Source organism: Larimichthys crocea, chromosome IX (assembly GCF_000972845.2).
Source record: "Larimichthys crocea isolate SSNF chromosome IX, L_crocea_2.0, whole genome shotgun sequence".
NCBI lineage: Eukaryota > Metazoa > Chordata > Actinopteri > Sciaenidae > Larimichthys > Larimichthys crocea.
This window is the reverse complement of record NC_040019.1, coordinates 10,003,112-10,029,857: the sequence shown is the minus strand read 5'-3', so window position 1 is coordinate 10,029,857 and position 26,746 is coordinate 10,003,112. Positions and strand designations below refer to the sequence as shown.

General features: G+C 38.5%; 1 protein-coding gene across 1 annotated transcript in view; it reads left to right on the top strand.

The window, feature by feature from the left end:
* The first annotated feature begins 350 nt into the window (after nucleotides 1-350).
* brinp1 (bone morphogenetic protein/retinoic acid inducible neural-specific 1) overlaps nucleotides 351-26,746 on the top strand; it is a 141,085-nt gene continuing 114,689 nt past the window's right edge. The window contains exons 1-2 of the mRNA XM_027282113.1: nucleotides 351-428; nucleotides 665-816. The gene's annotated coding sequence lies outside the window, so the exon portion shown is untranslated. The remainder of the gene's footprint in view (nucleotides 429-664; nucleotides 817-26,746) is intronic.

Genomic DNA, 26,746 nt, shown 5'->3' with positions numbered 1-26,746 from the left:
CCAAGTACTTTGAAAAAAGTTTTTGCACATTTAAAATGACAAACATGAAAAATAAATTAATTAATAAATTAATATATATAAACTTTTAGAACTTTTTCTCATCTGAGTTTAATTCCCATCATGCTTTGGGGGATGTAAACAGGAAGTTAGCTGTGATCTACCATCCATGTGGACTACAACCCCTCACATTTATATATTTGTTTACATTTCGCTCATGTTGCAGTAGCTGTTTGGGTTTTCTTTTGGCACTTTTACCTCATGTTGCAGTAGCTGTTTGGGTTTTCTTTTGGCACTTTTACCCGGGATGTACTTATTGCAACCAGCTGGATTCATTTTGAAGCTTAAGAAAACGGAAATGTCGACTTTGAAGTGGATTTGCAGATATTCACCCCCACTGGACGTCAGGAACATGGACATGACTGGAAGATGTAAGTTGTGCAGATTCCAGCAGTATGTGTATGATGTTTGTGCGTTCTGAGTTATGACGACTTTTATGCAAAATGGCTTAACAATTAAGTGCGCAGCAGCAGTGAGGTAGCTACAGTACAGAGTAATATAAAACCACCATGATGGATGAGAGAAAAAAAAAAAAAGGATCTGTAACCTAGTGTGATCTGCCAGTATGTTTTAAAAATCATTTATCTCTCCTGCTCTACACCCACAGCATTCATCCATCCGCTTACCTGTGCTGTCCACAGCTGTGGTGCAGCCCTATGACCACAGGGGGAGGAGGCCACTGTCCATTCTGTTACATCTGAGCCCACCTTCGACATCACTCATAAACCTTGGTCAGGCTGGACGCTGACAGATGAGCAGGTAAGACCTGAGCTGGTATTTTTAATGTTAATTTAATAAAAGGATCTCCTTTGGCCTCCTTTTTGCTATGTTATGCATATTCTAAAGTTGAGTCATGGTTTGGTTGAGCTTAAAAACTTAAATGCTTTGTGGAAATTTTTCCAACTGTGTGCAATATCTGAGTCAAAATCTTATTTGTGTGATATTCTAAGCATACTACAGTAGCTGCTGAGTCAATGACTGACCCCTTGAATGGATTTGACTCTGCTGTTAACTTCACTTATTTGTCTGATATGTCAAACGGCTACAATACATTCTTGGACAGCTTGGCTTGAATGATTTTCTGGCCCAGGTTTTTTGGCCTTCTTAGTGTTACAGCTGTATGCAGTTGTGGCCAGCACCAACTGTGTGAATGTTGTAAAAATGTTTTATTTATATCAGATCTCTGTGCAGTCAGATCAGTTTAGCCAAGCAGTTTTTTTTGACCGGGGTCTACTTTTGAATGCATTTCAGTTCTGTTCAATGTTTAACTAATAAATCAGATGAGTTGCATAATGGTTAATTATGCGTGAGGATCTATTTATTGGACACTTTATCCCCCCTCTTACTATGTTTTCCACTATAGGTTTGATAGATGTCATGTAAACAGCATATTCTGTTTGGATATTCCTAATTAGGCCTTTTCCTATTAAGACACGTGGAATATGTCCATATAATTCTTTATTATTAATTGTGAATATATGTCTCAATTGAGGCCTCTTGCCTGTTTACTGTCAGCTCTGTGTGCTGTAACAGTTTGCAATGTTAGGGTAGAGAAAAGCTCCCATTTTCGGTGTGAAGGAGAAACACACCTGTTTTTAAAAATATTAAAAAACTTTCGGATACGACCTATAATATAAGCCATAGGACATAAGTCATTATGTTAATTAGAGTATACACTGCTGCATGAAAACATAAATATTCATGTTTTATTAGGCATTTAGGAGCATTTTCTTTTTTGAGAATAAAGGCAAAAATCTGGATATGTTATAAATGTAAATGTAGTCATTGTCTAGTCTCTTAATGTGGTCGTAACGCAGGTGGTGCTGGAAAGGTGGGCAGATGAGGGCTTCGAGAGCGAGTGGTAGCATATTTAAAAAGACGTCAAAAGCCAATGACTGAATGACTCAAGCCAAGAGGATTTTGACTAATTGGATAATCAAAGAAAGCAGGAACACAGTGAAGTACCTCGAGGTGTGGCTGAGAGGGAGCTGAGAAAAAAGGAGTAAAGGATGGATGGAGTGCACATAAGCATTTTTGCAGCAGCAATGCATGAAAAGGACCCATTTCTACCTTAGACATATTTAGTCTGTAAGACCACTTAAGAGAGTCATGGTGTGGGGGCCTCAAACCTCTGAATATGCCTGACACACTCAACACGTCAACAAGCAGTACATGGTAATCACCAGCACATCCACACAAGGCCATGCCTCAGAAGAAGTCAATATCTGTCAGCAGTAGGCATCAGCAACCTGGAGTTCTGGCCTGGCCCCCCTACCCCAGACCTGTCAGTATGCCTCAGGCATTGCATCATTAGTATAACCCCATGTCAGCACTCACTCATGTTGTAGCCCAATACCCACTGTTTTTGTTCATAAAGAGATATTTTGAACACCATATGTTCATATTCACCCCTGAGTGAAAGATTGGAATTGAAAGTTGCCTCATATTGAGGCTGACACATTGAACATCATATGGCTTCAAAATATCCTGACCGTTTCTTAAACCAACAGGCTGTTGTGATGGTTCAGTAAAACTAGGCTGTAATGCTCGAATGCTTTTGTAAACATGTATTATGTTATTTCCTAATAGTAAATAGGCTACATACTACTAAATATAATCAAAATAAAATGCATATGTATGAAAACAGTAACAGTTTCATAGAGTTAAAATGAACTGAAAATGAATCAAAATGTTTTTTAGAGAAGAATTTGTTCAAATGTATTTGTGTCCAGACTGTACTATTGGGTATTCCCTTTTTGCTTTTAAACAAGCCTTAGTCTTATAATAATAATACAGACTGCAATTAACTACAGTTCTAATGATGCCTTGTTTTTATTATTGCTTTGTACTTTTCTCTGTCTACCCCCAGTCATACGTCCTACTTAGTTTTACTTTATGACTCATCTGGAACATATCCAATGAAATCCTTTGGGGCTGCATCACATTTAATGATGAGGACACTGATTAGACAGTCTTTATCTTAACTGTATTGAGGCTGTTGACAGGGCTGAGGCTTCTAAGTTAATCAAATGAAAACAAAAATCAAGATCTGTAATCGATGGGTAGAGGCAGCAAGGCAAAATGTCAAGCAGTGAGGAAGTTTCAGACCTGCTAAAAACTCATGCACCGATGTCTGTCTACATCCAGTATATTGTAAACACATACAGACTGTATTGCATGAGTGTCAAGATGAGAGACTGAGGATTCACAGTCATTTTTTTTAGCCTGATACATGCTCGGTCTGAAGCCTAGGCAACAAATGTGCCCTCTGGGGAGTCTCTGACTTCTTTCTCTGTCTTTACAGAGAGGGAGGATGTATGGCCATTGTCACTGATGTCAGATTCAATGCTTGTTAGCGCACATTTATGAAAGAATACCAACAGTTCACTTCATACATTTTGGTTCAAATGCTGCACAAGTTACAGAATGCTATGAAAGTCTAGATTGAAGAGTGTCCTTCTGTTTTTCCCTCTCTGTATTGAAAGAATAGAACTGTAACATTTTGTGTTTCTCAGATCAGAGCTTTAAGACTGACTTTTTGCACTGTTATTATTTAACTGATCAGATCAGTTGCATATCTGCATGAGTTGTTGTGGTAATAACGTAGACCATATGTAAACTGATGACATGGCTATTCGAGGTGAAAGCATGATAGAAGGAGATCCAGCATATCACAGTCCAAACAATTGCATTTGTCCGTTTGTTGTCTGCTAAGTGCGGCATAGATTCTGTTCAGCCGCTCACTTCTGTCACTCTGGATTTGACTTTGCCATTGCGTGTCACATTGCAAGTGATGCAAAAGAAACTTTTGAAATATGATTTGATCAACCAGAGTGTCCAGACTGAGACAGGTCTGTAAATTTCCCACTCCAAATGTGGCTGGGATCTGATTTGCAAAAATCTTTCCGTCCAGTCTTCCTAAAATCAATCTGGATACAATTTGGCGAAAAAAAAAATGATTTGGGCTTGCAATCTGAACAAGACCTTGGAGTTACAGTGACATAACTAAAATAAGACTGGCTAACAGAAAGTAAGATTTAAGTCATGAGAAAGTAAAAAAGTGAAACATGAATCATCGGGCAAAGATGGCAACAGAACCACTTTGACTGATGACTAATGGACTTTAGAAAATAAAAAGATTTATGACTACATTGACAAGAGTTTGGCTTCAGGTGCACTTGCAAATGAGATATAATGCCATTATCACCAAACCGCCAAAGACCATCAAAAAAAATTAATTAATGTTAATGTATCAGTCAGGAAACACATCATTCGCACCCACGTACCCACCCACAAACAAACAAGAGAAACCCAAAGTTATTAAATGTACTCTGGACTTGTTTCTGTTCAGTGCATCATTAGAGCTGAAGGCTCTGTTGCTTGGCACTGAGTATTCATCAAAATGTCCATTCATCTTTTAACATGTGTTTGAGTACTTTTTTTTTTAAAGACACGCTGAATAAGATGGCCCCGGTGTTTCTGAGCAACATGAACTGCGGTGCTCAGAGCTAAGAGTTGAAAATGAGTTCGTTCGTGTTTCAGTGGGTACCTCCATCACGGAGATAAGGGTGAAAGCTGTGAGTGCAGTCGGAATAGCCTGAAGTGCACAGTAGAATACACTGAGAATGTTGGCTGCAGTCAGTTTTCCGTCTTCATGGAAACTCATTGTCTCTATCATGCTTTTCACTAGAATGTTACTGTGCAAACAACATATTCAGATTTGAAGAGTTCAGTGCCAGGGTATTTTAGTAGGAGCTTTGATTGATCCGCAGTCTTTCTGCAGCCTCTGGGTTGGATGCAGCCAGTGCGCTAATGACCTCTCCACATTACTCTTCACCACACGCATTTTTTTCCTCACACAGCATCAATAATAGTGTAAAGTATTCTCATGAGTTCAAATTTTTCAACTCTGACATTCTGTCTACTTAATAAACTACAAATCCAGACAAAGATTTAGTGCACATGCATCTCTTGCCTTGACAGCTTGCACCTGCCTTGGCATCTACAGTGGAATCAGAAAGTACCCAAAGTGTTGTAAAAGAAGTCTCTGTGCTTGGTTTCTCAATGCATTGCAATGTTATGCACTGTTAACAAAGGCAACTGCCGTGAACAAATCTATATTTCTTGCTGGTAGTTTTCTGTTTGACAGCTCCACAAATGCTAAAGCCTTATTTCCCATGTGTTTTAGGGTGTTGGCCTTTTAGTGGATAGCCTTAGCTGTTTTGTCGTCTTGTACAACAAGAGTCTATAAAAAAGCCTTTACATTCCTTGACTGCTCTTCATAAGTTTTAGGAGGTTATTTTTATAATGGGCTATGTGCTCTAATACAAACCCTGAGTTACAGGCAGAGTATAAACTTTCAGACCATCGTGGATGAAAAGCCGTAGTGGTAACTGTATCATCCGCCGGTCTAACAATAAAGCCTGCCACCACTCTGGTAAAGTCTTGATTTATTGGTTAGTTAGGAGACGAAAACATAAACATTTTTTTGCAGAATGACATTTGGAGTGAGGCAGGCAAATGACAAAGTCTTCTCCGCTGTGTGTCATGGTGTGTTTTGACTTGAAGGCAGACTGACTCATTATCTGTGCAATTACGCAACTTAATTACGACTGCTAGGGGCTAGCCCCACATCTCTACTGTCCATCTGTTAAGCATCCTTGAACTCCATCCATCTTTTTCCTGCCCCCTTTCTTTAGTTTCAAGCCCAAGAATGTAGAAAAACTGAAGACAGCTGAGGGCTGTCATCTGTCTGTCGCTTCTTTATCCTGATATTGCAGCGACATTGGTTGTCTTGTTTTTTAGCCTTTTGAGCGAATGATGTTCACTTTGAGCTTGAGCTGTTTTCAAAGTTGAGATATTATTCTTTGCTGAGGACATGGAAACTTTGTCTCTTTCTAATGCTTTCAATCTTTACCCTGTCTCAGTGGTGACAGACAGGGGTGTTTGAAGGAGTTCTCCTTTTAATAATGCTGACATTTGACTTACCATGTCTTGAATAAGTGCAGTGCTATTCCGGGCTGGTAAAGTAATGTGACCGAATTCATTCCATGTTTAGATTTATCTTCTGTGAGTGGTTGCTAAAAAAAGCCATTCATTCTCTGCGGTCATTAGCATTAATCATTTGAATATGAATTCATTAGAATAATGAAAAAAAAGTGTACGTTATAACATGCGTGTTAAAAAACTGAATGTTTGAGGGCGATGTGTGGATGGAGACCTACTGTATGTTGTTAGCTGATTAACTGATTAATTGAAAAAGAAAATGAATCTCCAACAGTTTAGATAATTGATTAATGATGGAAGTCATTCATCAAGAAAAGGAGAAACAAATATTTTGTGCTTTTGACAGTATGTCTTGAAAGAAATACCATTATGTTTTTTTAATTTTGAAATTGGCACCACAGGCTGTGAGAACACTGATGGGCATTTTTCTGGCATTTTTACACACAGAATATTTAATCCACGAATTAAAAAAAGATGAGAGATTAATCGATAATGAAAACTAGGTTGGTGATAGAATTTCTCTTGCAGCGTGGTATGCGGCATTTATTTGTTTGGTTTCTGCAAATTACTTGGGTAATGGGTACAACAGGATAATGTTTCATCTTAGTACCTGCTTGTACTAATCACCTGGGCTCTCTCTAGTCTTGCCTTTATTGAATATAACCAGTTAATAGGGTCACTTGTTAAACGAAACGCGACCAAGCAAACGCCAGAGGCTATGTGACTTTCTCGTGTGTGGTATTGTACCTGTTTTGCTTCTGTAGATTGAGGTATGTTGAGTAGCAGAGGGAGAATCCTCTTGTGTTTTTGACAGTGCTTCTACTATATTGAGTCTCTTTTCAGCCTAGCTGCTCTGGGACGCTTTTCTGTCTTAAAAAAACAAAGAATAAACATGACATGATGCGATGTGACGTCATATCCTGTTGTGGATCTTACTTGCCGGACCCTGTAGTTATGGCTGATTTGTCAATAGTAAGGTATATTGCTAATGCATTTTTTTTTAGCTGTATTTATGTCTATATCTGTATGTACATTTAGAGCAACATGTATTCCTCGTGTGTACACACAGCTGGCCAATAAAAGTGATTCTGATTCAGTAATTGCAACAACGCCAATGAAAACAAAGGCCTACATTAACATAATTGAAAACATAACATATTTAAGCATCTTCCAACCAATACCCAGCGTCCTGAAAGATTTGGTTGATGTACCACAAAGAGATGCAACAAAGCCTCACATTGGAAAAGCAGGAACCAGAGGCTGTTTGCCATTTTTGCTTCTTCAACGATAAATCAATTGTCAAAATAGTTGCCAATTAACTTTCCGTCAATGCACTAATCAAGTAAGTGTTTCAAGCTCTAGTATCGGCTGTATTCTTTAATTGCCCCAGCAGGTCTTTAGGTCTTGCTAGTCCACATGGATTTGATTTGTTGAATTATTTATTTGTTTATTTCCCCCTCATATAGGCCAGATCACTGAGATATTTTTGTTTCATCATGTGTTATTTTGTGCACACGATTGGCAGTGTTTCCACTATAGGATGAAGAAATATTTCAGTTAGTCAGTCAGTCAGTTTTATTTTGAAATAACTGTTAACACCAAACTGTTTTTCCATTGCTGATTCTTCATTTAAAATTCAATTCAAAATGCACATTTTTAGTAGGTTCACTACCCCATTACCCTTACATGAGTATGAGTAAAGGAGATTCAAATTTCTGCCAACAGTCGGCCTGCTTTATTAACAAGTGTTCAAACACATACTTGATAATTTCCATATCAGTGGGATGTGAAATTTAACAAAATATACATGACATTTGATGCAGTGAATTGATTCAGTTTAATCGATTAATTTTGATTTACAATGAACGGAGCTCTCAGAAGCTGCACTGCAGTCCTATACTGGGGGACATCAAATGGATGTGTACACACTGACATTATTCATGAAGCTGAGAAATGAAACCATGATGAATGACTGGACTGCTTATTTATGCAAACACACAGACACACACACACTCATACATAATAAAAAAAATAAAAAAAAGACAAGCTTGCACAGACACACATGCCATACACACATGCAAACACACTGCACAAACACAAGCTGCTTTGAAACCAGTTTGGTGAGTCAAGAGTCAGAATGGCACTTTCAGTCTAATCAGCGGTCGGCACAAGCTCAAGATCAATCAAGAGAGACGAGAGATCAGTCATTTTTACTTACTTTTAATTTGCTGTATTCATTTACACTCTCCTCTGGCTCCTTTTGCTCAATTCTGCGCAATATACAACATATTAATGTCATGAAATGCGACCAAAATACAAGAGAAGAGATGAGTTTTTATCACTTCAACTCTGTTCTAGTCCACGACCGTTTCTCCAGCGTAGCTCACACCACTTTAGCCAGAGCAGAAACAGTGAGGGGGGGGAGGTGAAGGAAATTAAAGGGAGGATGAACAGGAGGTTTGGAGCCATGGGATGGTAAGTTAATTTTGACTGTAATGATCAGACCTGGGGCTGAACAGTGGTCTTCCATCCCTTTGCTCAAGGCAGGCATCATGCCAGCGCACATGAACCAGGCAATGCAAGCAAGTCTGCATGTGCGTGTTTGCGCATCGAGGGGTAGTTGGTGTTCCCATGAGTGTGTGTGCTCAGTGCATGAGCTCTTGTGTGTCACTACCATGTGTTTACCCAGTGTTATGAGCCACAACCTTGGCACTGTTTTCATACTCCAGACATGCTCTTCCACCCACACAGTTCTGCTAGTGAGGAGATCTGGAATGAACCGTGCCTGCCACCCACCCAGCAGCCTTCTAACAAGTAGTTATTGGGCATGTGTGTGTGAGTGTGAGTGTTGCAGCAGTCTAAAATCTTTGTGTTGATCTGGCCAAAGTGATGAAACGGTTTTCTCCAATGTCGTGCACTTTTACCCCAAACAGAGTTGGCGTATTAGCTCTTTTACCCTTTGCCTTCACAGATAATTTGTAAATAATTTACACATAAAACTTGCATGTAAAATGTCATAAGTCCATCCAGCATACACGCTAACATTACAGGTGTATGACTTATTCTTGGGGAATGACACAAACCAGGTCTTAAAATTTTAAAACCAACTGTTTAATTAATGATGGAATTGTATCTAGGCCGTTTCTGTCCTCAGTTTGGTTCAAACTAAATTTGATTTCACTTTTTCCTCCAAATATAACTTCATGTTCCTGATGGAGACACAGGCCTTTTACAAAAGGCTCTTTTATTTTATTCACTCACACAAATTTCTGGTCCCTGTTGCTAGGTTGCCTCTCAGCCCTTTTTAAAAGGCATGCATTTAGTTCCATGTTCAAAAAAACCGAAAACAACACCAAAACCAAAAATCAGATCATATCGCATTAACATATCATAGCTGAAACAGCGTAGAACCGGTCTAAATTGTAAAATATAACAAGCTTACCGGGACCTGTGTGACCTTGAGTCTTTTGAGCTATTGCTGACCATGTGGTTTCTGCTGCACTGCTGATGAAAAGCAAGACCACAACTCAGCAACAAAATACTGAGTATCGTTTAAGATTATGAGCATGTGACGTTCAAGCTTTTCTTTCAGATTATAATTACTGTCTTTTTTTCTTAGATCATTTCAAAACGCACATTCATCTGAGGACATGTGATAACATAACGTAGTGTTCTTCTTCTAGGTGCCAGAATATTAAGTATATAAATGTGTTGTAAATTCACCCATTCTTCTTCAGGCCACTCTCTGAAGGCGCCTGTCTGCATATTGAATGTTCACCATAGAATTCAAAGTGTTGGCCACAATATTTGCTGATAAACAATTCTCTCTCTGTTCCCTCTGTGGACCGAACAAGTGAGCTGCACATACACAGACGAATATTGTCCCTTAGCAAACAAATCAATAAAACTCATTTCCTTTTGGTCAATTGTTAATTAAATGCCAGTTTTCCCCTCAATTAAAAACTGACTGAAGTGCAGTATATGGCATATAATCATATTTTTCCTCTGCATCCCCCAAGGCAATTGCAAATACCCAGGGATGATTGCTAATGCAAAATCATTTTCTGATTTGTATCTGCAAATTGCTGCTGCCCTTGTGGTATCATCAAAGCTAGGTAAGCTTTATCAGCCCCCCACCCGGTAAATGATTTTAATGTTGATGGGTTAGATTGCCCAGAGAGTAAGGCTTGCCTGTATGCTAAAGGTCATTCAGCATTATCTAAAGGTTATGCCTGACAATTATGCAGAATAGGAATGTGGTCTTAAATCCGAACATATGGTATATGTACAGTTTATGTGAAATAGAAGAACACACCAGCCATGTTATTCTATCAGGACAAAGTGTTAATTACTGCAATATTCCTCAAAATGATAATGAAATCTTAGAGCGGAGCTGCGACTTTCTAAAACTCTGCCATCTTGCACGGACAACTGCAAGGTCTTTTGTGCAGCAAAGAGCACTATATTACATGAAACCGATATCTGACCTTATGAGTAATGCATTCCATGCTGGCCTTGGTGAAGTCACCATTAACCAGGATCATCCATGATTGGAAGGGCAGGTGTGGAGAAAAGGGGAGGGGGGTAAATGGAGTGGGAGCAGAAAGGGGGGAGGACTGACCATGGATCACGCCGTGGTGCAGAGATGTTGCTCAATGGGCCGCAGTCACAGTGAGGTATAAAGCTTATGACAGATGCTTCTCTTGAAAATGCATTACTGCAGTGGGCTTGAAACCATTCAAGTTCTTCGGAGTGTTGAAGGGAAATACCAAACCCGAATACCCAAAGCTTTCACTGTTGTCAACATGCATTCTTTCCTGCTGCCAGCATTCAAATGTTTACACTCACATAGCCTGTCATATTCAGAGACAGACATGTCACACATATCCTTGCTGTCGTGCATCCGCCCAAACACATTCACACATGCACATGCAATAAAAACAAACATTCATATTCTCATAAAACCCCTCCACGGTTGTAGTCACAAATATATCTGTTCCTGTGTTGCAAAGCAGCCCTGAAGCTAACTCTGCAGGGTGGATTTTCTCTGTACTGTCTAACACCCAGACTATTTGCATTTTCTCCATACCATTTTATTTATTCAGCTTTTACCCAGACGATGTGTATATTTATGTAGAATCCACATACAACAAAAAACAGCTTTGTGGGCAGTAAAATTCATATACTGCCGATTAGTTTAAAGCCATACTGTGGCTAAGTGAAAATCAGATGTGAAACAAACAAATCAGTTTTTGACTAATGGGCTTATGCAACACAATTGAAATAGCCTCTCAATATCAGGGTAATACATCATATTTTATATTCTAATATGCTAAGGTGAAAGGCTTTATTGTCTGTCCACACAGCAGGGAGTCAATCCGTCATTCATCTGCGTAAATTAATCTGTTTGTGAGTGTAAGAATTAATCACGGGCTGTAATTAAACACAGGTTAAGTTTAAGCTTTTCTGTGATTTTGATTTTTTGTTGTTGTGTTGCAAAAGCTGCCCTGTGTTAAGTCCATGAACACTTGGTTTCAACTTTTAGGTATTTCTCAACATTTAATATTCATGACTAAATACGTAAAAATAAAAACATCAATTGATTTTGTTTTATCGAAACTGTCACACATTTAATCATATTTGATGATGATGATGTTGGTAAATCCTTACTTGTGCACAGAGGTATGTGAATATCATCATTTTTCCCGCTAAGCCCTCTCCACATCAAACTAGTGACAAGGACAAAAAAAACAAAAACAAAAAAACAAAATCTGGCATGTCAAACGAAAACTGTTGTACCTTGGGCAGAAAAGTATGTGTTTCAAAGGATCCCATTCACTCAGAGCAGGACACTGTCTCAGAAAATGGGTTTTCAGAAAATAGGCCTTTGAAAAATTAAACAGACTGTGTTGGGGTGGATGTGTTGTTTCAGGTACCTGTGAGACAATAAAATACAATCCAGCAAGTCCAGTCTGAGTAATAGATTCATACGTTTAAAGGCTTACCAGATGACAAAACACTGGAGAATTGTTTACAGTTTTATGTGGAAGGATTGTACAGCTTTCATATTATAAAGTAATTTGCCAGGAATTTAAATTTGCACATCTGTTTTACCCCCGCAGCTCTTTGGTGGATGATGTTGCACTGCATTCCGGCAGAAGTTTAGCCAAGTTCAACTTTTTTTTTTTTGCCAACTTTGTGTTTTTTTGGCAAAGCCCCCCATGCTGGCAACTTTAAATATGTTGTGTGGTCATATTAATGAGGGGGCTGTGTTTTTTGTCCGATTGCTGCCTTAGGGAGGCGGTCAGAGCTATTTTGTCCTCCTTCATCTGCTAGCAGTTTCAGGGAGTCGTGCTCCTCTTGAGACCAGTAAAGATTTCATGGATCTCTTTTGGATCCAGAAGACACCCAGAGACATTTGTTGCATCAGGAATACTGGCAAAGCATGTCGACTTGGCCAAAGTCGTCTTCAGCATTTATAATGTCAAAGAACACTTCATTAACGTATCCTGGAAATGTATCAACGAAGAGGTAAGCTTTATCATATTTATCATTATCTTGATTTCCTTTTAATTTTATCTTATAGCTAAACATAACAATACTATTTGTTGTTATATCAATTAATTCATTCCTCCAAGTTTGGAGAGAGCTGGTGAAGTGTCTATATTAAAAAAAGTTAAATTCTTTGAAAATTCTTTAGCAGCAAAGTTACCTAATTTACATACAGTCTAGTTCTATCTGTACTTTGTTTCAGCTTTTTAACAAAGAATATTATGGCTGAACTACAATAGATTGGTCCTTTGGGAAAGTTGTCAACCCTGAAAACATGTTTTTTCTTCTGTTTTGAGAAGCCTCATTCACTCTGGCCTATCTTCCCTGAATGAGACAGCCTCGGTGTGGTCTTGTCAAATCCCAGTACCACCATCGCAGATCTGGAAATCATAGATGGATGCCAGGGATTCATGCTGGTCGTCCATAATGTTCGGCAGCCTGTCCTCTGTTGTGGAGATGGCGTGAGCGTGGAGCACACTGGTCCACTGTTTTCATGCCAGATGCAACGGTGTAACTCCTGTTCTGCATTTGGAGCAGCTTGTGGATGCTCTCGACCAGTTCCAGAAGGAAATTATCCTCCAGCAGGTAAACAGGCAAATTATTATTACTTTCAGACACTCATACACACACATACAAAAGCGTGACACTCATTGCTGGGGATAGATAGAAGTCACAAGGAGTAAAGGACCTTGCAAGTGCTCACAAAGGATATTTCTACACAGAATTCTCTCTGCATTTTAATTTACAATGTAAATTATTAAACTATTCATGTTGCTGTATGCTCTCTGTTGTTTCCATGCAACTGAAGATCTTCCTGTAGAAGAAGGTGACAAATGAAAGGGCTGATGGCTGTTGAGACGTAGGATGTCGACACCAATGCTACAAGACATAGAGGACCTTAAAGCTTTTGCAGTAAAAGCAGGTATGTTTTGCAATTCAGTATAAGATTATTCAAATCAAGACGCTTCTCAGTAACGCAACATTTAATTTAAGTGATGTGGCAACAATTATTTTGTCTCATCAATCACCTCTTGTCATTTTCTCATTTCAAAGAGAGAGGTGGTTATGGTGCAATGCTGCAGCAATTTCAGTGGAGGTTCCCGGATTTCATCTGTCATGCACAAACCCGGAACGTGCATTTCTGGATGATGAAGACTGGTTCTGCAGCGAGGCATGTGAGCAGGATGGATCATATAAATCGATTGTTACTGCCACTAAAGTCAAGGGGGGGCAACTGGTCCAGTGTACTTGCAGACAGCTGCAGATGATTTGAGGGGTACCGTGTTGAGTGTCTGAGACAGCAGAAAAGGTCGCCATTAGACAAAGTGTAATGCAAGTCTCACTGCAACTGAAGTACTGACTTCAGTTTTATATGTTAGGTTTAATTGCAGATAAAATAGAGAAACAAGAAATGTGCAAAAAATGATATTATCATTGCAAATTATGTGTTTACGACAGAACAATAATGCTCAGACATTTCTTGTTAATGTAGAGAATGAGGACGAGGTCCAAAATCTATTCCAAAGCTGTCAATGGAGAACGATTCTGCCACCTGGCCAGACATAACGCTGTGTGGGCGTGTGATGGTGATGACAGAGTTCCAGGAAATAAAACCTAATGTGTTTTTGAGACAAACAACTAAAAAAAAAACAAAAAAACAAAAAAAACTCCCAACTTTTGACTAGTAAGATTTCTAAACCTAAGCCTTCATTCATTTAAACATGAGTTTTCTCCACTAAGTAACAGTAACAAAAATGTTACCCATGACGGATAACCTGAGATGCAACTGGCTAACAAAACTACAAGGTTAAACCAGGAAAAAAATATTGGCTTCGACTTCAGTGAATGATGAAAAAGTGTATTTCAGAATATTTAATGATCCAGTCAACTCTGTTTGCTTCACAATAGAGGGCTCAAACTTGGGTGCATTCATTATTCCCAAGACAAAGTCTGACTGAAAATAAAGTTACAATTGAAAAATTCTTATTCATTTCTCTTTGTTGGATAAAAAAAAAAAGTTTTTGCATGGTCACGATTAGTAGTTCTCTTATGTGTAGGAATTAAATATTTCTGATGGTGGTGGAAGCATACAAGTGTAAGTTGTATCAAGCTACACACTCACTCTAACAGCAAAGAAAGCTGCTGCCACCATTTGCAGAAGTCAGGTGAAGTTTGGGGATTATTTTCACAGGAAATGTCAGTCAGACAAGAAACACAACTGACTGCCCAAGGCCAAAAAAGCATAGACAGAAGAGGAACCTCTCAAGAATTCAAAGCTATAAGAAAGTTCACTTTATTTGCAGCTGGCTTGTTGTTTTGGACTGAGAAACGCTGACAAAATAAGTGACACATGATGCTCTGCCTCCATGCCATGCAGCTCACATAGCCAGCTGATAAGATTCCGTTGATATTACGGTCCTTTTTCCACCACTGATATATATTCTCAGGTTTTTGCATTGCAGGGCATAATAAATCACAACACTCCTAGCAAACTTGGTGTTTACTGATTTTGAATATTGTATATATTTTTTTTGCCACCTAGTCAAACTGTACTTAATATAGTTATGACACATACTTAATACTTGAACATAATAATGAACAGTTCCAATCCTTAACCCCTTCATTTCTTTCATTGAAACGTCCTTATAAAAACTTAATTACACGTTTTACACATTATGGTGGTTCGAGAGTCATGACAGACATTAAAACTGACCAATGTGAAGAGAAGACTTGGGTAGACTTGGATAAAATGTTTGCCAAAGCTGGAACTGAGTTTTTCATGTCCCCAGCCTTATCTCAGGGTTCTCAGAATTCAGCACACGTAAGACGACAAAGGCAGTACTTGCAAAGTTTTTGAAACAGTATGGAAAGGACGGAATGTTTGCCTTCCTACCAGGCGGGTAGCACAAAGGCTTTAAGGGATTTAGATATATACGCAGGGAAGACGAGGAATAAAGATGAAACACAGGTGTGATCTGAACATTGGATTAAAGAGGCATGGCATATAAATTTGACATAAAGCTAGTTCAGTGAGTTTTTTTTTTTTTTTTTTCAAAAATATATTGTTGTTAACTGTCACAGACTTGTTGAGTCAGAGGCCATGATCAATTATTAAGTCAGTACCGTCTTTTTTGATTGATTAATTCACTTCTTTTTTGCAGTATGGGAAATCAATCTCAATCAGTTCTCTCAGTAGACTCAAAGCTCGCCCTGTTTTGTGGCACTACAAATTTCTGTTATTTTTACTGCTTTGTTCTGCTGCCACCTTCTCCTTCATCATCATGCCACTGGATTGGTTAAATCCTAGGTCTCACTAAGCGTCTTCCCATAAAAGACTTCCAGAAGATGTCGAATTATCCGTCACTCTTGTTACGCACATTATTTGTGGAGAATTGAAATCATGGTGTCTCATATGTGACTATTCAACATTCCCCTTCTCAGTCTTTTGATGTCGACAGTGTTGGCGAGCTCGAGTGTTACCTTTCAAAATGCAAAAATGACGAAGAAAATGCTTCTGCAATTTTCTCTTTTCAAAACTGCAAAAGCAGGAATTCATGCAGAGCCAAATGTCTTTTAGTTCCCGGTGTAATTTATGCTTGTTAGAGGTCTAAATTGTGTGCAGTGCAAAAAAACACACACAAAAAAAACAAAAAAACAAAGAAAAAAGAAACAAAACAAAAAAAAGAACTGTTTACTTCAAGTCAGAATACAAATTGGTTTTGAAAAAATGTACAAACTAAAGAACTTCAAACTAAAAGACAGCCACACACTTCAGTGTATAATTACATTTATTGTCCAGTGTTTTACCAGACATGCTATCTTTGCACACAGATCTTATATTATAGTCATTCAAACACAACTACAGTAAGTGTGTGCTAATTTAGTGTCTTTGCCAATTTGTGAGTTTAAAAAAAGGTGTTCTTGACAGTTTTGCTGAAATTGCATGTAATTGTATTCATGAGCCTTGCCAGAGTTATATTCTTTTTACTATTTTCCCACTCCCAGCGTGAATACAGATACGTTAATATCTAAAATATATCGAAAAAGGAAAAAAAAGAAGAAAATAAATGGTAGTAATGCAGAGATCACACAAATGCTAATCATGAAGCGCTGCTTGCCTTAGACTGAAGGATAAACCTTTTCTATCAGCTTAATCCTGCATATCATTATTCCTGATGGGATATAATTGTGCTATCTTACTTGGGGATCATTTTGAGTTCATCCCTCACATACTGTTTACCCTCCAACATCACTGCTGGCTATCTGTGCAACTGCACAGTCAGGTTTATCCAGCCAGTCAAATTAATCCTCAGGAACAGCTTTGAATGTACCGTATCACGGCTGGATTTGGCAAATGCACATAAGAAAAATGTCATTCAGAGGGAAATAACAGACTCCTGTTGGCAGCAATTTAGAGACAAAAGATACATTAGCTACCCATATGGTTTTGCACTCATTTTCCAAAGTGCCTGTCCTATCCATATGGTTTTACATATTGTAAATTACTGCGAAGTGCAGACTTCCAAGTAGACTCTCCTGCCTCGTAATCCTGAATATGGCCAGACTCATATTTTAGGTAACTAATAGTGCCATACACATCAATAACTCTAATGCCACTTGACTTACTCTTGGAGTCAGTTTCACATCTTTATGCATGTGGTGATAAATTTTGAAAGTGAATTAATCTATTGTCGAATCATTTATCATTAAGTCATTTGTACATTTAATTTCATACTTCTTTCTCACTCACTTCACACATGGAAGTGAACTTTACAGCCTGACATTGTAGCTTACATAATCTCTAAGATCTGGCATGGTCAGATGTTTAGATTTTATACATTTTTCACATGCAGCCAATTCAGTCAGATGATATTTACAGTATTTGTATGTTTTATAGGCTACTTTCAAATACGCTGCCACTAAATAGCTCCTGACATACGTCCCTCTTGTGTTTTCAGTTCAGTTATACTGCTTTCCTAATCTTCCCTTACCTCTGTTATAGTACACCCACAAAATAGATTTTTTCCAAGTTGGCTTGAATGTGGACCAGCTGACAACATGAGTTACTCTGAAACTCAGTCTGTCACGTGAACTGACCCACACCTGACTTTTGCCCAAGGGTCACCCCAGTGGGTTCAGCTGAAGATCAGTGCAAAAGTTTGCTTCTCATCAAAACAGAAGCCCAAATGTCCAATGGACCTTTCATTGTTTTAATAAATGTTCTGTTTATCTCAGCTGTGTGATCCAGATGGCAAACCCTAGGATATCTTTATTCTTCTTAGAAATATAGACTCAAAAAATGTAAAATGAGACACAAGATAAGACATAATGAACACTAAAGAGAAGCAAAAAATAGAACATTCATACAAGATCGGAATATGATGGCATAAGGATTGTAAGATGGGATGGCAGGCCAAAAATCTAAAGAACAAAACTGGCTGTTGAGGGTTGATGAGCATCAAATCAGTTTTGTTCAGTTTGTTTTGTCTTTAAGTACCTAACTTTAAAGCTGCTATAATCCTTTTTTTCCTTTATATAAAAATGGATGAAAGGACTGTGTAATGTGAAAGGGGTCGCTTATATTAATGAAACCAGAGAGAATTACATACCTGGCAACAATCCAGTTTTTTCCAGGTTTTCTCCCGTATTTCAAGGTATCACAGAGGTTCTCAGACCATTTATGAAACACAATCTATACATTATATACAATTCAACCCACCTGTCACCGCGACTGGAGTACCTGCAACATGATTTAAAGGGTGTGTTTGTAGCTGCTGTCTGCGCAGGCAGATAGACGCAGTATTTAACATGAGCTGTTGTCAAAATGTCAGAGCATGACCCCCCCCCAAACAATCTAAATATACCTGCAGATTTAAGTTGGTTCTAAAGTGAACAGTTATTCCTTGCTGGTAGCTACACATACTTTCTCAGGAAGTAGAGGGAGCGAGGGAGCTTGTGAATATATACAAGAAGTGTTGACATGATACAAAAATGTTCTTTGATCATAAGCCCACAGTAATGTTACTCCAATTACACAGACATAATTCTGTGGTGTATGAACTACACTGCAGACTGGAGTCTTTGTTAGTCTGTAACAACCACACAGATACACCGTGCTATACGCTCCCTAGTTTGTATGAAATGTGGTCTGTGTCCTCACTGCATTGCATTATTGTTGACCCCCTCACTCACTCATTTTGAAATGGAGAATAACCACCCAACTTTGCATTTCCGCTCAGCTCTGCAATGTTTTTTCAGCCTCTAGTTTTGGTTCTATGTTCTGCAATTTATTGTTAGGGTTGTTTCCAGACAAAGCAAGGCAAAAGCAAACAAACAAACAAACAAACAAACAAACAAACAACCTGTACGGTAATTGTACAGGACCACAAAGTTTTCTATAGCTAATAATATCCTCAAACGCTATTTTGTTTGCCATATTACTTATGTGCAAGGCGTTAATATGTCAATCATGTTTAGGATAAGTTTACTGTTGGTTTCTGCTGCCCCCAAGTGGCCAAAAAAATGTTAATTAAGGTTTAATGAATGTTGTCATAAAAGGTCATTGAATTGAATTAAATTGCTAGTAATATGTGTTTCATGTCAATTTGGAACTAGGCAATATCTTAGCAACTCTTAGCAAAATGTCTTTGTGCATAGACATTTTGTTTATATTAACATTTTCTGCCTGTAAGAATAGAAACACTCAGGTGTGTGCGTGTGTGTGTACATGCAATTTAACCTCACTTGAAGGAGAAGGAGGCCGTGCCCATTTCCAGCCACTTTGTTAATGACAATGACTTTATTGTCACGTTTTCTCAGACTATCTAAGCCTCAGTTTACTGATGCTCATTTTATCTAATTACATTTATCAAACAACAAAAGGCCAGAGCAGGCAGAGGAGATCCACACTAATTACATTAGAGCTGCGGGAAGATTGGCACATACGATGAAGCGATTTGGCCACTCGCTGCCCCACCGGCCGTGCTCAATAACTTCAAGCCCATCCCGGTTGTTTATGAGATTGAGCTGTCATCAGGACATCACTCACATTTAAGATGCTGCGTTAGTCTCTGTGTTACAGACCCATACTAAGACAAGTGACGCAGGAGACGATGTTATTGAGTGCCTTAATCAAATTAGATAAAGATCAGGTAAAAGATGGTAAACTAACAAGAACATCATTTCTTTGGATAGAATGTCAGTGCATTGTCTTTACACGTTTCACAGACACTGCAGGAAAACAGTTTTTGCCGTTACTTTTCTCCCATGCTATGGAAATTGCTTTACATCATTCTCATCATCATGCAAATACCATTTTATGTATATTCTGCACTACATTTTTTTTGCTCCAGATGCTTGGCACAGTGAGCTCCAGGAGCACCAAGCAGCTCAAACAGGTCCCAGAGAGCAAATCCAGCATCTCTTCATGGCAGTCACTATTTTCCCTAGAAGACAGAGTGTCGCTCTTACTACTGTACAAGCTTTCAACACAACTCAGAATCTTCTGTTGACACAAAAGGGTGTTCGTGTGTGTGTGTGTGTGTGTGTGTGTGCGTGCGCGTGTGTGTGTGTTTGTCTGTGTTTGCTGAGGGGGTACAGACAGGAATTTAGGAGTTTGCAGCTGTCACAATGAGATGTCAATATTTATGACATGTTGTTTGCTATCTGCTACGTGTGAACTCTTTCTCGTCCAGACATCTGCTTCAGATATTTGCACATTCATATTACACACTCAAGCACTATGAGCCGAAACTAGAAAGCCAATAAATTAAAATCAACGACAGGCAATTAGTGCAATGTCTGTAAAGGTAAATTATTTCTAATTCTTCTAATTCTAATAATTCCTCTTTTTAAAACTTTTATTCAAAGGAAGATTTCCCTGAGAGAAGAGCTCTCTTTTGTCTACAGCAGGGCCCTGTTCTTAATCACACGTTACTGTACACACATTCACACCTGCTAGCTTCTTAGTACAACTAAAGCCTGATCTGTCTTAATCTGGGGATTAAGGGCTTTAATTACTCAAGGTAATAAGGAAGGGGTGAGTGCTGCTCTTTCACTTTCCCCATCCTGATTCTAACTGCCGGTTCCAAGGGAACAAACTGGTGACCTTCCAGATACGAGCCGCTCATAAGCCAGAGGTCAAAACATTATGGATTGATTCTTTGAAAAAAAAAAAAAAGAAAATACTATGAGGGTGAGACTCAAAGGTGTAGCTATGTCTGATGACTACTATAAAAAATTATAGCTGCAGGTTTATTACAGGTTTATTAATGTCTGGGGTCAGTTCCATCTTCTAGCATTCAAATATGTCTGTGCTCAAGTGACAAACCTTTAGTCCACACACACACCACGGTGCAAAGCATATGGCTTGTTTTGTATCTGAACAGACCATGGTTTTGCCTTGATGCCTCACTAGAGCTTGTGTTGTTTCCCTTTGCCTCCTCAGCACTGCATCTGTTATAAACGCGTCCATGTGGACCAGGACGTTTGCTGGCAGTCAGTAAGGCAGGTTTCCTGCGCTATGGCGCCCACACCGACACTTCTTCTGAGCACCTTCTTCAATCACACAACACTTCTCCACCAGTCAGCCTAACACAAGTCATAAATTAAACTTAAGAAAAAATTTAAAGTGCCAGAAGGCACCATACATCTTGCACTGTACAACAATGTCACAAAATGTTATTTTGCCATCTCTTTGATTTGTGTTTGTAATCAGTTTGGCATGGAATCACTTGCCTCGCCTTGTTTGGCCTTTATAACACCCTTTTTTCAGGCACAATGCCACTGACAATGCTTTGCTCAATTGGAAAGCGTTCCCTCACACCAACTTGCTTTGAGACTGGCTTTGTGCATGCTGATGTGTTTTCATGTCTTTCCAGCGTCCCTGCAATCAGACGTTGTTTCCTTTACCTTGTTAAACTTTGAACATATAGGATCTGCACTCTCACTCACCTTTTGTCACTCTGTAATGTTTTCTTATCAGAAATCCTAGAACTCAATCCTCCAAACAATCTTGTTTTTCCTTTTTCTATTTAATTCACGGAGCATCACATTCAGTAATGTTCCAGTTTCACTGTCCATCCTTGTGTTTCTTTCAAATTTTCTTCTCAGACGCAGTTATCCTGATTGCCTTCATGCTGTGATTCGTAATGAGACACAGGTGTACATGGTGTTTTGTGAATTTGCATCTAAAGAGAATGGTGTATGTATCTTTTACTTGCAAATCTACTAAAACTATTATATACTTGGGGCTAAAGCTTCAATAATGTGCTAAACTCCTGCCAGGCTCAGGCATCTAAAAGCTCTCCTTCTACTTAGGGTGATTAAAATATCATCACAGCTTAAATTAGCACTTCATTAGCAAAACTCCATTTATTTTACAATGAGGTAGCCAGGACTCTCTGCAAACAAACACACAGACCAGAGTTTTAACAAATGAAAGAGCAAGGCATTAAATGAAATGTCGAAATGATTAAGTGAAGGTGAAAACGGAGTATCATAAGTGTAATATGCTTTAAAAAGTGCCCAGAGCTGAGAAAAGTCTTTACAGTGCTACATCGAACACATAAATGATGAGTAGGTATGCACATGAAAAAGGCAAAGGAGCAAATATAATCGGAAAAGGAATGAAGAAAGACGTGTACATACAGAGTTAAAGGGAGGAAGAGAATGCTGAGGACAGTAAGAGCTGCTGTGAAGTGGAAAATGGAAAAGTGGAAGGCATGAGATTTTTTCATTGCTGGCTACAATAACGCATATTTTGTGAATGTAGAGCTTCAGCCCAGTCCACAGCATGCCACTGAAGCCATCAGACCCGCCTTTGGCCACATCCTAATCGCTCCTTAATTATTTAGACTGAACAACTGCTCTCAAGGCTGTTCTGTTATCTTTCCCTTTGTTATCTCATTGCATATGTTTATTCTCTTCTTCTGTCTGGAGTGCGAAACAAACAAAGCTCACTTATTTGTTTAACTTACATACATTGCCAAAAACAGTAACAAAGAGTGAGAACTCACGTGATAATGGTCTGTGTCTCACATTATATGGGTGAAATGCATGTGAACAGTTGCTATTCAACAATAGATAAAAGAGCATGTTCTATAATTATCTAATCACAAAACATGTGCTGTGAGTTTTAAGTTTTAACCTACAACGTGCAGTGCAACAGCAGGTTTCTGTCCTGATGAAGTATCCTTAAACATTCTGCACTATAGTAATAATATGTGTGGCTGGCTACAACCTGGTATTCTGCAAATTTGTGTACAGTGCACCAAAGTTACAGTTATTGCTTTGTTTAGTTTGTGACAGACTTAAGTGCCTGAAACGTGTTTTTTTTAATGGCTTTGGAATAATTGCAAAAGCACGATTGTTTGCAGTGATTACATATGTTGTTAGAAATTAAACCAACGAGAGGATTTAGATTCAGTCAGGCTTACTTTCATCATACAGTCATTGGATGATTTATAAACATAAATGACATGCATACTATGCACTGCATAAATTAACTATGGGTGCTTTAAATATATATTAATATATAAATAATACATTTTCTTTTTATACATGTATAGTTAGTATAGCTTTTAATCAGTTGATGGTTTAATATATTCCAGTGGTAACAAATTCATCAAATCCATGTGGCAATAGAAACAAACTGGATAATTTCATTATTTCACCATTAACTATGGACAGAAAATGTTAATAACAGTAATAATGATGATGATAATGGTGATAATAATAACTTTTAAAAACTGAGCTGAGACTAAAGCTGAGTTGAGGGCCCTTATGGCTCTAAAGCCTTGCTAGTGGATCTATGAGTATTCCACTAGAGTAATTCCACTACTACAGTATGGCTGAAAAAATAACCCTGCATTGAAATTCATTTCTCTAGTCCCACACTTTAGGCGTTAATCTATAATGTCAATAGTTTTTTTGTATCCAGTCGTCTAAAATCTACCAAATGTCCATAGTAGTACATCAAATAGAGATTCATGTAAAATGCTGGTGAACTACTCGTTTTCACTGGGCACTGCTGCAACATGATTCAACATGTTGAGCTGATCGCGGCTGTTTTACACATTACTTGTGATTCCACCAGAAGTGCCCCAGCATGTTTCAGAAGTGTCCCAGAAGTGGCTCTCAGCTCTGCTCCGTGGAGAATACACGGCTGGTCTATTTTTGACGAAAGCTGCGACCAGCTGCGTCAAGCAGCACTGAGCAGATCAAGTTGGCTGGAAGTCAGACACAGACACATCATAAAGAATCCGGTCAGTTTTCAAAATAAAACACTCCTACGGAGACTTCTGAGTGTAGAAACAGACACAAATTTAAACAATTAAACAATTTATCTATGTATCTTACTAATCCATCCTAGAAGCACTAAAATGAAGGACACATTTCCAAAATCTAAGTTAACAAAGCTTGGCAATATACTCCACTTCTGAAATGCTCCTAGCATGAAACTGGAGGACGGACTCAAACAGCATTGTCCAGTGGAATCAAGGCTTCACCACATCCATTCAACTTGTACTTTTGATTTATTCTTTGTATTTCAGCTGACTTATCTCACAGGCTTTTAATCATTTTAAGAAGAAGTTACCAAAGAAAGGGGGTTATGATGATACAGCCAAACAGTATTTTAAAGGTGAAGGGAAAGTGTCACAGGCAACACTCTAATAGATAAGTCCTCTTCTCCGTTAAGAATTTAGCAGTCATCCAGAAACACTGGCAGATTGTTGAATCCCACCCACTATACTCAGAACGTTTTCAAGGAAACTCATGGTTTGCTTAACTTTGTGACATGGTGTGCACCCACGGTTGCTAAGTCCTTTGCTTTTGTGCCAGATGGGCAATTAGAAATATGGTTATTACATGCTGAGCAGCCACCCACACACTGGCAGCAACATTGCCACATGTGGTGAGATTACCTGTAATACCGCTCATATTATATACTTCATTCAAGGTCCTTGTCACTGTGATTTAAACTTTCTGTGCATTGCAGAAAGTTTAAAGTTTAGCTTGCATTGAACACTTAAGTCACAAACTCATTTTGCTCTTTGGTTTTTTAAAAATATCTGTTGATGTGCATATCGTGGGGTAATAATTATGACAGAAGCAAAGAAGGAAGTCAGTTGACTTTATCGAAAACTCACAACTCAAGTCTGTCTAAGGAGCAGGAGGTCCAGATAGAATTTGGACTGTAACATGGGTGAAGGCTGTTCATTTTCCATTACCAACAATGAGAATTGTTTTCATCACATCGATAGTTACCAAACCTTAACCATCTGTTTATTATTGTCACGATGACAGTAAAACTCCCCGAACCTCAGTAAAGTCATTCAGCCCATGATGTGCCCTTCATCTGAACAAGTTGTATTTGTGTCAAACTTACTTTAACCAGAGTGTTGTCACAAAGACACTAATGTGATGTTTTGATATGTTCTGTCATTTTATTTCATTTTGCTATGTTTTGTTTTGTTTCAAACATTGGCCAACAAGCACACGTTTGAATTGTGAATATTTGTTTTTTCTTATACTCAGCAAAGGACTTTTGGCTTAAAATTGATGATTCAGGTGGCCTCAATAGTGAAGTAATAATTTTAAAAAGTTGTTGTTTCTCTGTCTGGATCCAGCTTGCTGACTGTCTTATTGCCCCGAAAAACTTCCGGAAAATGAGTTTGTTTTTCATTAGAGTAGCATAGAGGCTAGAATGGTGTCATCTTCATTCATCTGTGTTTCTCCCACTTGACCCTCCTTCCCTCATCCTGTGAGAGAAAAAATCCTCATGACTGATGGACCTGCTGGCTATTTGGACATCTGTCTTCTTGTTCATAGCCTTGGCAGGGAGAGGCCTGGGTACAGTGTGACAGGCTTCCACAACAGCGTGTACTAACACCGGGTAGAAACATCTCTGTGGCCTAAGCCTTAGAGATCAGCCATTAGTAGGTTGTCAATCTAGCAAGCGCTAACAGTCTTTTGGGCAGCTAGGAGGAAGATTCAGCCCATGGCCTCCAACAAGGAGGTAGATATGAGATCATTACAGTCTAGTTAAATTTAGCTCCTGTAAGGGTATTGTGTCTGTGCTGGTGTTGGATATGGCACAATTATTGTAGTTATGTGGATAATGGAGTCAAATCTGCACAGTATAAAAGTATATTTTTACCTGACAGTGGTATTCCCAGAAGGCTGTGAGTTACAAACTTTGGTAATATTTGACATAAAGGAACGCATGCTCACCAATAATGAGATAGTGAATGACATGAATGTTGGCATATTGCTCCTTAATTCCACTTACAAGAAGTCAAGTTGATGTGCGTAAATTAGGTTCTTAGTATGGTTTGCACAGTAGGTGATGGGGCTAATAAGGTGCTATTTTGAGAAAGGTTCATATTGTTCCTTGGTAAGACTTTAAATGTTTTAACACATATGACTGAAAGACCTGTTAATTAGAGGTGTTAATTAGAGGTATTAATTGAGCTAGATTAATCTCTATTATCAGATATCTACATATGAATGCAGAATCTGTAGGCAAGGGACCAAGATTTTTGGCCGTTCTGATTTCCGTTCGTACTCCGAGTAGTATTGACCAATCATCATTGATCCGGCTTGGGTTGCATGCAGTTAAACAGTCTGTGTGGAGAGCAAAAGAGGTGGATTGTATTAGCCGAAACATTCTCAGAAGCAAATGGCGATATTCTGATGACAATTCAACTTTTCATTTTTTTATTTTAAAGCATTTTGGATGTGCTTTTTGAAAAATAAACAATGTTACTGGTATAAACACTAAACAGTAAAAAATTATCTCAACAAAATGCTTACTCAATAAAAAATGCTTACTGGATATGTGGTGTGTTGTGAATGTGGAGATTGGCCTGAACTGACTTCAGATGCTGCTTGAATTATTATCTCAGTCTTCCCCTGGCATGGGCCAAGGAAGAACCCATTAAACTTTAGAGTGGATCCGAATCAGCAGATACAAGAATTATTTTTCACTTTGCGAGATAGGTCAATAGTAATACAGACATGCTTATATACTGTATAGTGGTGGGGCTTGCAGATTTGTAAATCATGAAGACTATAGGAGAAGTCTGTATTATTGGCCTTATTGGAGATCTGCTCCTTTATTTATTTATTT